Source organism: Chaetodon auriga, chromosome 3 (genome assembly GCF_051107435.1).
Source record: "Chaetodon auriga isolate fChaAug3 chromosome 3, fChaAug3.hap1, whole genome shotgun sequence".
Lineage (NCBI taxonomy): Eukaryota > Metazoa > Chordata > Actinopteri > Chaetodontiformes > Chaetodontidae > Chaetodon > Chaetodon auriga.
Genome location: NC_135076.1, coordinates 12,645,246 through 12,658,488, shown reverse-complemented (window position 1 = coordinate 12,658,488; position 13,243 = coordinate 12,645,246).

Sequence of the window (13,243 nt, the reverse complement as noted above, 5' to 3'; positions counted from 1 at the left end):
CTAGTCCTGGGGTGCATTTACTCCACACACACACACACACACACACACACACATACACACACACAGAAACAAACACGAGCCCATAAATACATGCATGTGCACATACACAGACACAAGCTGTATCTTAATGAGAGAAAGAGACGGTACTATGAAGGCGACAGCAGAATGAAACCTACTCACCAAGGACTGACCTGTGGTTCAGGGGCGGCAGCAGCTCGGCGGGGAGCTCCTCTCCCAGCGCTGATCAGAGGGCTGCAGCGCCGAGGCTGCTCACGCTGACGGCGCTGCAAAAACCAACTGATTAAACGCCACTGTCGCCTCAGCTCAGCTGCTATATGGAAAGAAAGCTTCCTCTCTTTTATATATTTTTTTCACTCACTGTTTGTTTGTCAGTCTCCTTTGTTTTCTTTGTCCTCTGCCGAGACAGCGGTGCCGGTGGATTGGAGCTGTGAGCGTGAGGGATTTGTGCGTAATTAGCTGAAACGCTCACCCAAGCAAGCACAAAAAGTTAAATTTTCAACTTTTTGAACTATACTTCTTTTTTTTTAGCGGTATTTCACTGACACTCTGCTTCACTTCCAAGATCAAAACCTTGCTTCATGGTAGAAATATATTTTATTTGAGTCTTTGGAGTACGTGGACAGCAAAACAGCGCTGCCAACTTGCAAGTCCCATTAACAAGTTGTGCAAACTTAAAATTGTGCAAAGCCTGTGCATGAAAAAAGTCAGGACTGTGAGAATATATGAATATATTGATGAAATGTTAACAGAGTGACAGACGAAATAATTGGATCCACTGACCACTGTTGTAAAATCGTGTAATTCCACCTTGGCCATTATTTATTATATTACTGTTTTGATTTGAGGTTCATGGAGAAACTCAGTGACTCCACTGAAACAAAATGTTCAATTGTGTATCTGCATTTGTGAAGAGTTTGGGCCACATGAAGACTTTAGGGATATTGTTTTACTTAGTTAGATTTCAAAAGCAAATTTGCAAAGCAATAATTTCTAAAAAAAAAAAAATATATATATATTGAATTTGTTGGAGCCTCCAGCAGCTGACCAGTAGAATGAACCAGTTTATAATTTAAAAAAGCTCAGATAAAAGGGTCATCAGATATGAAAGGCGGTCCACAGGAGACACAGAAGACGATCAAGCTTGGGGTCAGAGGTTGAGGGCGGCCTGCCTACAGCACCTCTCCATCAGTAGCCAATTCACAGTTCTCTGGACCACAGAATACTGATTGTGAGTCTGTGTTTGACCATATAAGGTGTGGATGTGACATTGTTGAATGCGGAGACATTCTGGCACAAATGAAGGGTTAGAAGACTCTGCCCATTATCTGTGCCCTCTGGCCTAGTTGGGCGAGTCATCCAAGGATGGGCAGCGACTCTGCCAGCCGGGGGCCAGACTTTGCTGACTGCCAGCCCCCTCTTGCCACATGTGCAATGTCAGCAAGCCTTTGTTGGTTGGTCTCAACAAAGCTGTGCAAAACAATTGAGCCTTTTTTGTGATAAAAACATCAGATTGAATCATTAATATCAATTAATTAGAAAAAAAAGTTGTCAAAGTATTAAATGTAGAGGTGTGACTTGAGTGCGCACTGGCTTTGCTGAGGCCAGTGCTCAGTCAGCTGCCCTCCACTCCGCTGTACCTCTCGCCCTTGACTGCCTCAGTTTGGCCGAGGGCTTCTCTGGCCAGAATCGACAGATCATGGAAGGGCTGGAAGAAAGACAGGACCAGGGCAAACAAAGGAGGAAGCTCACTGCCATGCCCTTGAATGAGAGCTGCTCTAACAGACAATAGCCACCTTGCACATCCAGCCAAGTCAACTTTTCACTTCTCGTCCCCGGTTTTGTCTGCCTTTTTTATAATTTGAAAGTTAGCCTTTCTCATTTCAAAGTCACTGTCCAGCCTCTGCCCCTGCTGTGACAGCCAGGAGCAGAGCAAATATCTCTAGGCAAGAGAGAAAGGGAGACTGAGCATTATCTCATCTGGGTCCACCGGCGGCAGAGGGAAGGAAAGGAAGAATAAGGAAGGAAAAGGGAAGGTAAAGAAAAAAAAAAAAAAAGACCGGGCAGGGGCAAATTCGGCAGAGAAGGGAAGCAATGGCTGGCAGCACAAAGAATGGTTCTCCTTCTGTTTCTCAGCTCCATTAATATCTGAGCTCCAGCCTGCATGTACTCTCATTCATTATTCATGAAGCGACCAGGAAAGTACGAAAGCGGGGAGGAAGGTGGGAAAGCAAAGGCCAGAGATAGTTCCAATCAGTCCTGGTTTAAATGACACTGAGTGACAGAGCCTGGGGTTTTACCGCTCGCTGTTCAAATGAGACACTGCGCCGTGATAAAGGGTCCACATCGGCCCGCCGTTAATGACCAGCAGGACGTATTAGAAGGCCACACCACTCGTAAATCTGGCTACCGCACTGGGTAGCAAATTTGCCCAAACTGACTTATCATGGGTCTACACAGCAGCACTGTGTGAACACAACCACATGCTTTACTCACCTGAACATGACCTGAGTGAAAGAGCAACTGGATGCATTTAGGAGGCCTGCAAAAATCCAAAGGGCCTTTGATTTATGCAGTTTTCTCTTATGAGACGCTTTCTTTTTACAACAAAGATACTGTACACAATTCAATCAAACGTCACATCACATTGTAATAGTTAAAGAATAAGTCTGATTACATCAACGACAAAAAAAGGACCAAAACTGACAATGAATTGATCCCAGGATCATAGATTTGATGCCAACGGGATTCCTCTAGACCTCCATTGTTTTCCAAAGACTATTAAAGCCACATAAATGAGCCACACTGTTGCAGTGGGAGACGTTTTCCCTCATTACAATGAACACAAGAACTGTAGTTTAGTTTGAGATGAGTCCCCAACAAATGCACTTTTACTCTTAATGTGAGCGTGTCCAGCTGTTTTAGGGAATTAAACTCATTAATTAAATGAATCTTAAATAAAATTCTGAAAGTACTAAACAATGGATTTTGTTGGTCTTGGTCTTTTCTTTACACCTATTGACAATAGCAAAAATATGTCATATCACAAGCCTTTAATATTCATGTTGGTCCTAAAGTCCCCAAGCTACCCCTGAATTACATTATTAACTTATCAGTTGTACAAAATGTTTTATTCTTTGGGAAGAAGTCTTGCCAAGTGAAGCACTCGGCTGTGTTCCAGTATTCTGTGTTAAACCTTCAATCTTTTTTGTGATTATGTATTTCCAGCACTTAATATTAATACAATTCCTTGTTGCCCTTGTGTGCTTAAACAGTCTTGAAATGAACTGAATCTGATGCTTAGTCAGATCAGTGAAACCACTGTCCCCCAGGCACCGATGTCACTTTAAAAATGCCACACGCCTACCATCATTGTTCAGAGATTAGTGAACAAAAATGAAAACAGGCCTTCAATGAATATGTTACAGTAAAAGGGAATTTTTAAGCAGAATGTATAGTAAGCATTTTGCAAAAGACTCAAAAATATTTTATCATCTCATGGGGCATCTGGTGAGTATGCCTTCACTGTCTGTGTGTGTATGTGTGTGTCTATGTTTGTATGTGTGTGTGTGTGTGTGTTTTCCTGAAGTCTCAGAAATGGTAATGCCCTTAACCCCAATGCAGGGAAGACTTAACAGTTGGTATTGACTTTGTGAACATTTACCATTGAGGATTCAGACTATTCAATTCTATTTCAACTGAGGGCTGCAGACGGAGAGGGAGGAAGTCCCTAGGCTCCATGTTGCTCACACACAAACACACACACACACACACACACACACAGCCGCACACACACTCAGACTGCGTGTTGAATGTGTTATTCTCCAGTGATATCGACTCAATCGGATTTTAACCCCTCTCTGCTGGAGCCATACAGAGACAAACGCTCTCAACATAACAAAGGCTCTGTGTGTGTGTGTGTGTGTGTGTGTGTGTGTGTGTGTGTGTGTGTGTGTGTGTGTGTGTGCGCTATGCCTGTACGTGTGTGCTTTCTGCATTGTTGTTTCAGATGCGTAGCCCTTTGAATAGCCGTCACACATGGGAGTACAAATGTGCCACTTGCGTCAACGTAAATCAAAATAAAACTATAATCTGCATGTTTACACCTTGAAATCCACTTGGTCCTTTAATGAATGCTTCAAGTTTTTTAGAAGAAGTGTTTCATGATGAGATTGACACCTCTCTCACATTTGTCCGTTAAATATTAAGCTACAGCCAGCAGCTGGTTAGCATAGCTTAGCACAAAGACTGGAAACAGGTGAAACAGCCAACCTGGGTCTGCGGGACTATTTTTTGGGCGGGAGGAGAAACTTCCTGGAGTTTCTGCAGGCTGCAACTGTGCCAAGAAATAGTCCGACACGTAACTCCCTGTAAAACAACATTTTTACTCTTCAGCTTTTGTATGGATTAAAGAAACGTGACACAACATGTTCATTTGTTTGTTTCGGGGGTACCGGTTGAACAGAAACAGGCTCGCTCTTTTCCCCTTTTCCAGTTTTTTTTCTAAGCTAAGCTAACCAGCTGAAGCCTTATATTTAACAGATGGATATGACAGTAGTGTGTATCTTCTCATTTTGCTATCTCTCTGCCAGAAAACAATTTAAAAAAAAAAAAAAAAAGTCAAACTATCCCTTTAATCTTTGACTCATTTTGAATGAATGAATGAATCTTTCCATCTTTATCTTTCAGTTCTTCCTTAATTTTTGTTTATTTTTTGCTCCTCTCACTTCTCTGTGTGGGATTCTGTCTTCAACCATTTTTCAGTCTCTGGCCTGTTCTTAAACGCGACCCATGTTCTCTCTGAGGATTGACTCCACACGGCCACACATTCTACCAAGACACCCCCCTAAAACCACCCACCCACCCACATCATTTATACATGTGAGCATTAGGACTTGTCACAGCCTCTCAGTCAGGCCCTTTATCAGTCCAGGCCATAGATTCTCATTAAACGGGTGAATCCCCTGTCCCTGACACTTTGGCCATCACACGTCCACTCTGCCATCTCTCCACCACTGACCATTTATCCGATCCAACTGGACAGATAGCCGTGGAATGACTGTGCTATTGTTTGCCTCTCTCAGTGCTAGGTGACATTTCTTCACTGCTATGTCATATCGTACTGGCAAGCAAGCACGCACTTTTAAGCTGCTGCACGCATACACAAAAAAATACCTCACATTCCTCAATTAGTCAAAAATCCCATCCACAGCCAAAAAAAAGTGTATTGCATGTGCATCAGTGTATCTCTGCTTACTGTAATTTGACTGGATGATTGGCTAATCAGTTTAACCAGTGGTCAAACACGGTCAGGCAATAGCCTGTGTGGTCACTAGATAAGAGGCGCTACTCCTTGAAGACCAGGCTAGCTGCCTCGTTAGTGCTGGGTCAGTGAACTGCCGTCCAGATTTCTAAATGGCCACTCAAAGCCCAGAACTGGACTTGTGAGCGTGTGTGTGTGTGCGCGTGTGTGTGTGAGAGAGAGACTGGTGTTACTGCTATCTCTCTGGACTTTCTCATCGAAGGCTCAGTGTTTACCGCGGGTAACCAAGTCCCCTCAGCATGTCTTCACAGGGGGGACATGTTTAATAGGGATGTTTGTATACCTGTGCTGTTGCTGGCTGGAGATTAGAGTTGAGCTACAATTTTTTTTTTTTCACTTTCTCCTGGTGATGCACACACACGCTCCTGATGGGCTTTGTTGTAATATTGAAGCAGGTAAATATCAGCGGCATACAGTATTTAGTAGGCCTGAATAGAGGACTCTTCACAATCTGCCAGCCCCTTGACCCTGTGTCTCTCTCTGTACACACACACACACACACACACACACACACACTCCAGCCCCTGACCCCCACAACAGAGAGGCAGTGAGGTCTGTGCTGAGCTGCTGCTGGATTGACTGGCAGTTCATCTGTCCAGAGAGACGAAGCCAGAGAATGTGTGTGTGTGTGTGTGTGTGTGTGTGTGTGTGTGTGTGTGTTTGTGTGTGTGTCTGTGTCTGTGCAGGCCCAGTCTGGCAGCAGAAAGCAGGATCTCCAGGGAGGGCCGGATGTTGGGTCAGGAAGAGAGGAAAACAAGAGCGGAGGAAGAGAAGAGGGGTTGGAGAGAGAGATATACATAGAGGACAAGACTGTGTCTATATGTGTGTGTGTGCATATGTGTGTGTGTTGTATACATAAAATGTAAAAAAAATGGATGCATCCTCTGCATCCTCCACCTCCTGCTGCATCGGGTATTTGTTTGGCATATGGGAATGTCTCTCTCACAGTTACATACAAACATATAATATATGTATGTGGGGTGAATTGGCAGTAGATTTTCATTTATATATCAATCTTCATGCATTGTGTATATATATCTATATATATATAGATAGATAGATATTATACGTCAACATTTAATGGCAGCAGGAGGGCGGGAGCCACCACATTTTTTCACTTCTGTTTGAATGCACCAGATCTGTCACTACATGGGGGGTAGAGAGAATGTCATGGAGGAGGTATGTCTTTCTTCGTTGTATCCATCCACATAGTATTTTAATTGGGTCCTCTCTCCTCCGCAGAAAAAAAGAGAGGGAACAGAGGTGAGAGGAGGAATGAATCATGAAGGGGTGGAGGGCGGAGTAACGTGCTGCTCTGGGTTTCCATCTTCACCTCCCCAGCTATGCCGTCTCACCATTGTGGCCCTCACAGTGACTACACACCAACACACACATCTGTGCACACGCACGCCAGCTAGCCCTATGTTGCGTGGTGTTGTAATGTGTTTGTATTGAGCCTTGCTGAACAATGGCGCAGCAGACATTCCTTCTGTGTTGAATAAGACTGCCTCATAGAAACATAATAATAATGCTAAACCCAAACCGTCTCTCAGTGACTGTCAAACACTCCCTGAGCAATGGACAAACTGATAGAGCCTGGGAAATGGGACAGAGAGTGTCTGAGAGAGAGAGAGAGAGAGAGAGAGAGAGAGAGAGAGCGTGTGTGTGGATAATATGTGTGTGTGTGTGTAAATATGGGAGTGAGCGTGCATGTTTGTGAGAGTGTGTGTATGTGTGCGTGCGTTGTATGTTGATGGTTGATGTACAGGCCTGGAGGGCAAACGCTCTAGGCTTCTCTCGTTAAGAACCTGTCAGTCATCGGCAGAGAGGAACCAAAAGGAGTCCAAATCGCAACACTGAGTGCGTGTGTATGTGTGTGTACACGTGTCTGTGTGTGTATAAAATGCATTCAGCCACTTGGCTATTCCCAAAAACAAGCAAGGAGAGAAGTAAGTGTGAGAGGGGGAACGGCTGCAGTGCAACATGAAGCCACACTGCCCTCCAGTGGTTTTCAGTTGCTTCACCACCACAGAGGACTCAGATGTGCTGTGAAGCTCTGGAGGTGGAGGCTGACCTTGTTGACTCAACATGACCTCCTACTTGTTAACTGTTGAGTTTTGACAATCAGAATACATTTTTAATATTCATCTCAGGCCTAACAGAAAGGTATGGCTTCATGTAAAGAGTCTAGAGAGGTTGCACGCTACAGTGTGCAGTGACATAGTGCGCCAAAGAGAGCAGACAGGAAAGAAAAAGCGGAAGTGTAAAAGAGGTTGTTCTGACTCTAATCTTCAACACTCTTGACTGCCCTACTGACACACGCAAGACTCCATTTAGTTCATCAGAAAATCTTGTATAGCAGAGGGCGAAGGCTTGTCTGTTGTTTCTCTTGGACGCATGTTCTAGTGGACAGTTTTTATTATTATGTGTTTCATGTACGTTTTCTGTTGTTTAAGCGAGACCAGTATCTTCAGACTGTGTGTGTTTCTTAAGTCAATAAGATCAGCAGGATATTCTGTGATACCGTCTTAGGTAACCACTTGCATCATGAACAAGAATTAACAAGACATTTTAGTATCTTCATATTTCTATGGCTAAATGTGTAACAGACATACAGCACTTTGATACTCAACTTCCATGATTTTCATCATCTTTGACCCAACCTTAATATCACATTTTTTTTATCCTATTTTTTTCTAAAACAAACACTATATATATAAAAAAAACCTTTTTCTTGTCTGTATCTGCCAAAGTCTAAAGATTTAAACTCTCTTTGTCAAGTTTACTCAAAACTGGTTTCTTCATAACGACAAAAGATTGTATTATAAGTGAAAGACAGCAGAGGTGTCATTGAATAATTTACTGTTAATGGTTTGCATACACTTGCGTCATGGCTGCCATCTTTATGCAGCCCAAAAAACAGCATCCAAGGTGTTTAAAACATCTGTCGAGAAAACAACAGGCACATGCGAGAATATGTGAAACTCTTAACCCACATACAAGGTGTAGGTGCACCATGCAAAGAGTGGAAGAAAAGCTGCATGCATCTGGGTGTAGCACACACTCACACACACACACACACACACACACACACACACACAGGCACATGCATCGCTTGCAATCCATTTTTATCACACCTCCCTGTGGTCACAGCTGTGACTGCACAGAGGAACTAACAGACCAAACTTCAGTTGATTCAGTCTGCGTCCTCCCTCCTCCGCTGTCCTCGCCGTCATTGTAACGAGCTTCAGACATTTATAATGATGAGGACAGAGGAGGCGAGGGCACGAGAGGAGGAGATGAGAGAGGAGGAGAGAAAAAAACTTTTGCGCAACAATCAAAGATGAAAAAAAAAAAGAAAAGAAAAAGAAATTGGGGAAGCTGTGACACAGTTTCTCATCCAAACCACACCCCCTTCCTCAACCCCTACATAAACATCCAGAGCTTAAAATAGAGACCAGAGATACTTTTACACTTACCAATAATAATGTTCATTCTCATCAACGCAGCATCTGGAAATCAATGAAAAGCTTGTTTACTATCACTGCTTGTGACTCTTACTTTAGCGGACTGATAATAAAGGAAGTTTCTGTTATACTTTTGCACTGTTACATCTCAGTTCTTTACACACTAGTAGCAGTGCCTCATCTCAGGTAAAATCAGTATTTCCCCTTCAATTCTTACCAAAGAAAGGAAGTTCTGTCATGTGGGAGGAAAGACATGTCTAGTTTCCCTTCACCTCCAGCTTCACAGGTTTCTCTCTGATGGATGTGAAACAGGGAGCTGCTACAGACGAGCTCAGCGAGCCTCGCCCGGCTTAATGAAGGTTAAATACAAAATAACAATGTGAATACAACAATACTGTACCAGAGTTTGCGTCTGAAAGTTTGCGTCTTCTAAAGTACAAGCTGTGATTCCTTCAGTCTACCACGGCCTACATGGGGTTTTCACCTAACCACACTGAACAGACATATACTGTATTCTATTTGTAGGACTGCAATAATGTGCGGTGAATTACATGAAATACAATGTACAGTTTGTGTACCAGGATCACGATTCACTTTTATATATAGACAGACAAATCACATAGCACTACACAGTTTACCACAAGTCACATGTGACCTTTATGGTTAATTCTGATAACTGTTGAATAGTTAATGATTTTTAGATCAGTTGAATTGAAAGTTGTTTATGTCCATTCTGTCTTTTATTATTATTATTATTATTATTAGTGCGCGTGCCTCACAGCAAGAAGGTTGCTAGTTCGTACCCGGGGTTGGGCAGGGCCTTTCTGTGTGAAGTTTGCATGTTCTTCCCGTGCATGCGTGGGTTCTCTCCGGGCACTCCGGCTTCCTCCCACAGACCAAAAACATGCTCATTAGGTTAATTGGTCTCTAAATTGTCCGTAGGTGTGAGTGTGTGAGTTGTCTGTCTGTCTGTGTGTCTGTGTATGTTGCCCTGCGATCGGCTGGCGACCGGTTCAGGGTGTACCCCGCCTCTCGCCCATTGCTAGCTGGGATAGGCTCCAGCCCCCCGCAACCCCGAAATGGGATGCGCGGGTAAAGAAGATGAATGAATGAATTATTATTATTATTATTATTATTATTATTATTATTATTATTATTATTATTATTATTATTAATTAGTGGGCTTTAGAGGTGCTGGTGGGCAGATGTTTGGACAGAGCCAGGTTAAGCAAATAAGTGTATTTCCCAAAATGTTGAACTATCCCTTTACATGATTTATGACAATGACAATACAGAATGTGGAATCTAAAGCAGACTCATAGTAAGCAGCATTGATGTAAACTCAGCTAGGTGTAATGGCTAACACGTTAGCAAACAAAGCTACCTCCTCATAGCAACAAGAGCGTCCTAAAACTCACCACCTGCCGACCCATGATTCACCTGTGTGCTATCACTTTTTTGATCAGCTGTCTGTTGGCTGGCTGCTGATTGGCTTTCCTCACCAGCAGCTCGTTTCTTGACTGCGTACCACTTGGCGCTGGCTCTGTGTAAAAGCCCTTTCAGACAGCAGATGCACACATGGCATGTTTTGTACTGCACTGCATGTTCACCCAGTGGACACGTACATATGAGACAGCTGTAATCTGCCACCAGTCTGCGGTTCCATACACTTGACCGATAAACAAGAAACTGACACTGAATCGTCACGAATAGCTGTGAAATAAATATAAAGTCTTGCTTTTGTGCCTCATAGGCTCTCTCTTCTGCCCACATGTGCATGCTTTCTCCCTCTATCATCTTCTGTCTTTCTCTCTGTGTCTCTTTCTCATTGGCAAGCCAGTTAAATGATGTTCAGATCATTAAAGTCTCCTTCCACCTTCCACCATGCATTTGGCTTACTGTCACAGAATGACGTACGTGCAGAGTTTCACACTAGAAAATTTTCACATTTATCTCATGAATGAGGAAACGTTCTCAGTTGCTCTTAATAAATCTCAGCTGAAGACGAGCATGTGCGAGCAGGATTTTGTGACATCACAACCATCGCAACCAATCACGGTCCAACATGCCACTGACACAGGTGTGATGAGGAAACTTGAAGCATCCAGCATGCAGTTCTGTTTCACCTGAAAACATGTCTGGAAGGGAAATTCAAATTAATTTTAACCTGGCAGAGATAGCTGCTCATCAAAGCTGGGAAATGTGTGTCCAATTAATGTTAGGAGGAGGATCGCAGGAGGAGGTTCAGCGACCTAACTAAAGGCTCTCGGTCAGAGTTTGATCATACAGGATTGTGGTTATTCTTGAATAATAAAAATGTCAAAAGTGACTAAAAGACGGAATATAAACTGAAGCCACAAGTGTTGAAGTCAGTTGTCCAGACGCCCAATCCGTCACACTTCACTCCATATATGAACATCCCATCGCGTTGGCACTGAACACACTCATTAAATTTTAAGTTTTTGCTCATGGAGGATAGCTGCATGTGAATGCTCTTTATAGAAGGCTTGTGGGAGGAAACATTTAGTAAAAACTTAGATGATGTTGATAAAATGTGTTAACACGAAGAAGTAGATACTGCTGACATACAAGTTCCAACTAAAAACCATATTTAACTATTGCTAAAACAAAATAATCCTAGACTTTATTTAAGCTCAACCCAGAAAGTATGACAGTGCTGCGGGGAGAAACAGTGGTTAGCTGACACTGTCCAGTGAGTCATTTGTCAGGCCATGTGACTTATGTTTGCAAGTCGTGGTTGGATTGTGGAAAGACAGGGCGAAGCTCAAATGGGCAAGGACAAAAAGTGTCAGTTTATTGTGTGATTCAGACCAAAGAAAAAGGCAGCTTATGTTTGTTGAGGGAATAATGAGGACAAATATCAATCATACATTAGTGAAACTAAAACCTTATATTAGGGAATAATAATCTAGAAAAGCAAGAAACAAAAAGAGATATTTCTGGTCGGTGGGTCATGTGGTGATGACCAGTTTCTCTGTCTGTCAGCAGCACGTTTCTGTTCACTTCAGTTCCGGGTGACACTGAAACCAGAACCACAGCTGTTCATGTCCTCTAGTTTTCTTTTGGTCAGAATATTTAAGACGGACTTACAAAACAGGTCAGATTTTGAACATAAGCTTTCTATAGACAAAATCCATAAAGTTTTAAAATGAACTACAAAACGCTGCTGTCGATAATACGATGAAACAATATCAAAATACACAAAATAAGACATATACAGTGTTTACACAATCAAATTAAATACGTGTTCACTCTTTGGCATTTTATTGATTGTTTTTAAGGAGGCTGCTAACAGCGTTTTACAGCCTCAAAATACATTTAAAACTAAGCTGGCCAAGACTTTTTTGGTTGCGTCATAGCACAATGAAGCACTTTCATGCATGTATTCTTTTCACTGAAATACATGCAGCCATAGCCATGCTGTGTCCTCCATTTCTAAATATACTGTAATGTATGGTGAGCAGTGCCGCTTGCATTCTCTCTGCATTAAGGTGCTCTACTGTTGGTTTAATGCCTGTGTGGTTGTTGAGGTTTCTGCTTTTGCAGTGAGGCACCACATCGATAGTACTGATCTATATGTAAAACAGTGTCAGATCTGGTAACTTGACGGTGCTAACAGACAGTTACACAGTTGCGTGACTTGCATTGAAGGACTCGCACACATCAAAAAAAAACAAAAAAAAAACACAACAGTTTCATTTGGATTGCATTAACTTGGTGCTGCTTGCTTAAGAGCCACTTCCTGATTACAAGAATCTATACTCTCAGAAGTGGAAATAGCCAAATAACATGTGTTTCATTGGTACGGGAGGAAATCCACATTTAGATCTTCATACTAAAAATGCAAGCATGTTGGAAACACAGGACGTTCCTATTGGGTTTCAACGTATTTCAACTTAAATATATCACGATTTCAAAAGAAAGGAACCGTTGCATTAACACTTTCTTCAGAATAGACACAAGTATGATTGAAAGGTTTGATGTGCTCTGTGTTCTCATCTCTGTTTTGTGTGCCATAGAGGTTCCTGTCCTCCTCACCACACTACAAAGACCCAGACCTTCATCCACTGTATAACTGCTGTCAGTAAAAGCCTTTCCCAGCTCAATTTCCCGCTGTCCAAACTCAAAAAAATGGCTCTGCTTAGTTGCATCTACTATTTTCATATAACTGCATGAAATAGCTGACTGTGTTTCATCCGGATTCACATCAGCTCACCACTCTGTGTGTGAGTCTCACTCCCCAGAGAGTTTCTCTACTCCTCTCCTTCCTCTTTTATCCCCTATTTTCTTGTGTATGTAAACAGAAGTAAAGCATTTTTGGGCTCCAAGGCAGAGCATGATGATCAAACACCACGCACGATCAATGACTTTGAAGAGATCTAACATCCCTTATAAATGTATTTCACACAGAAGG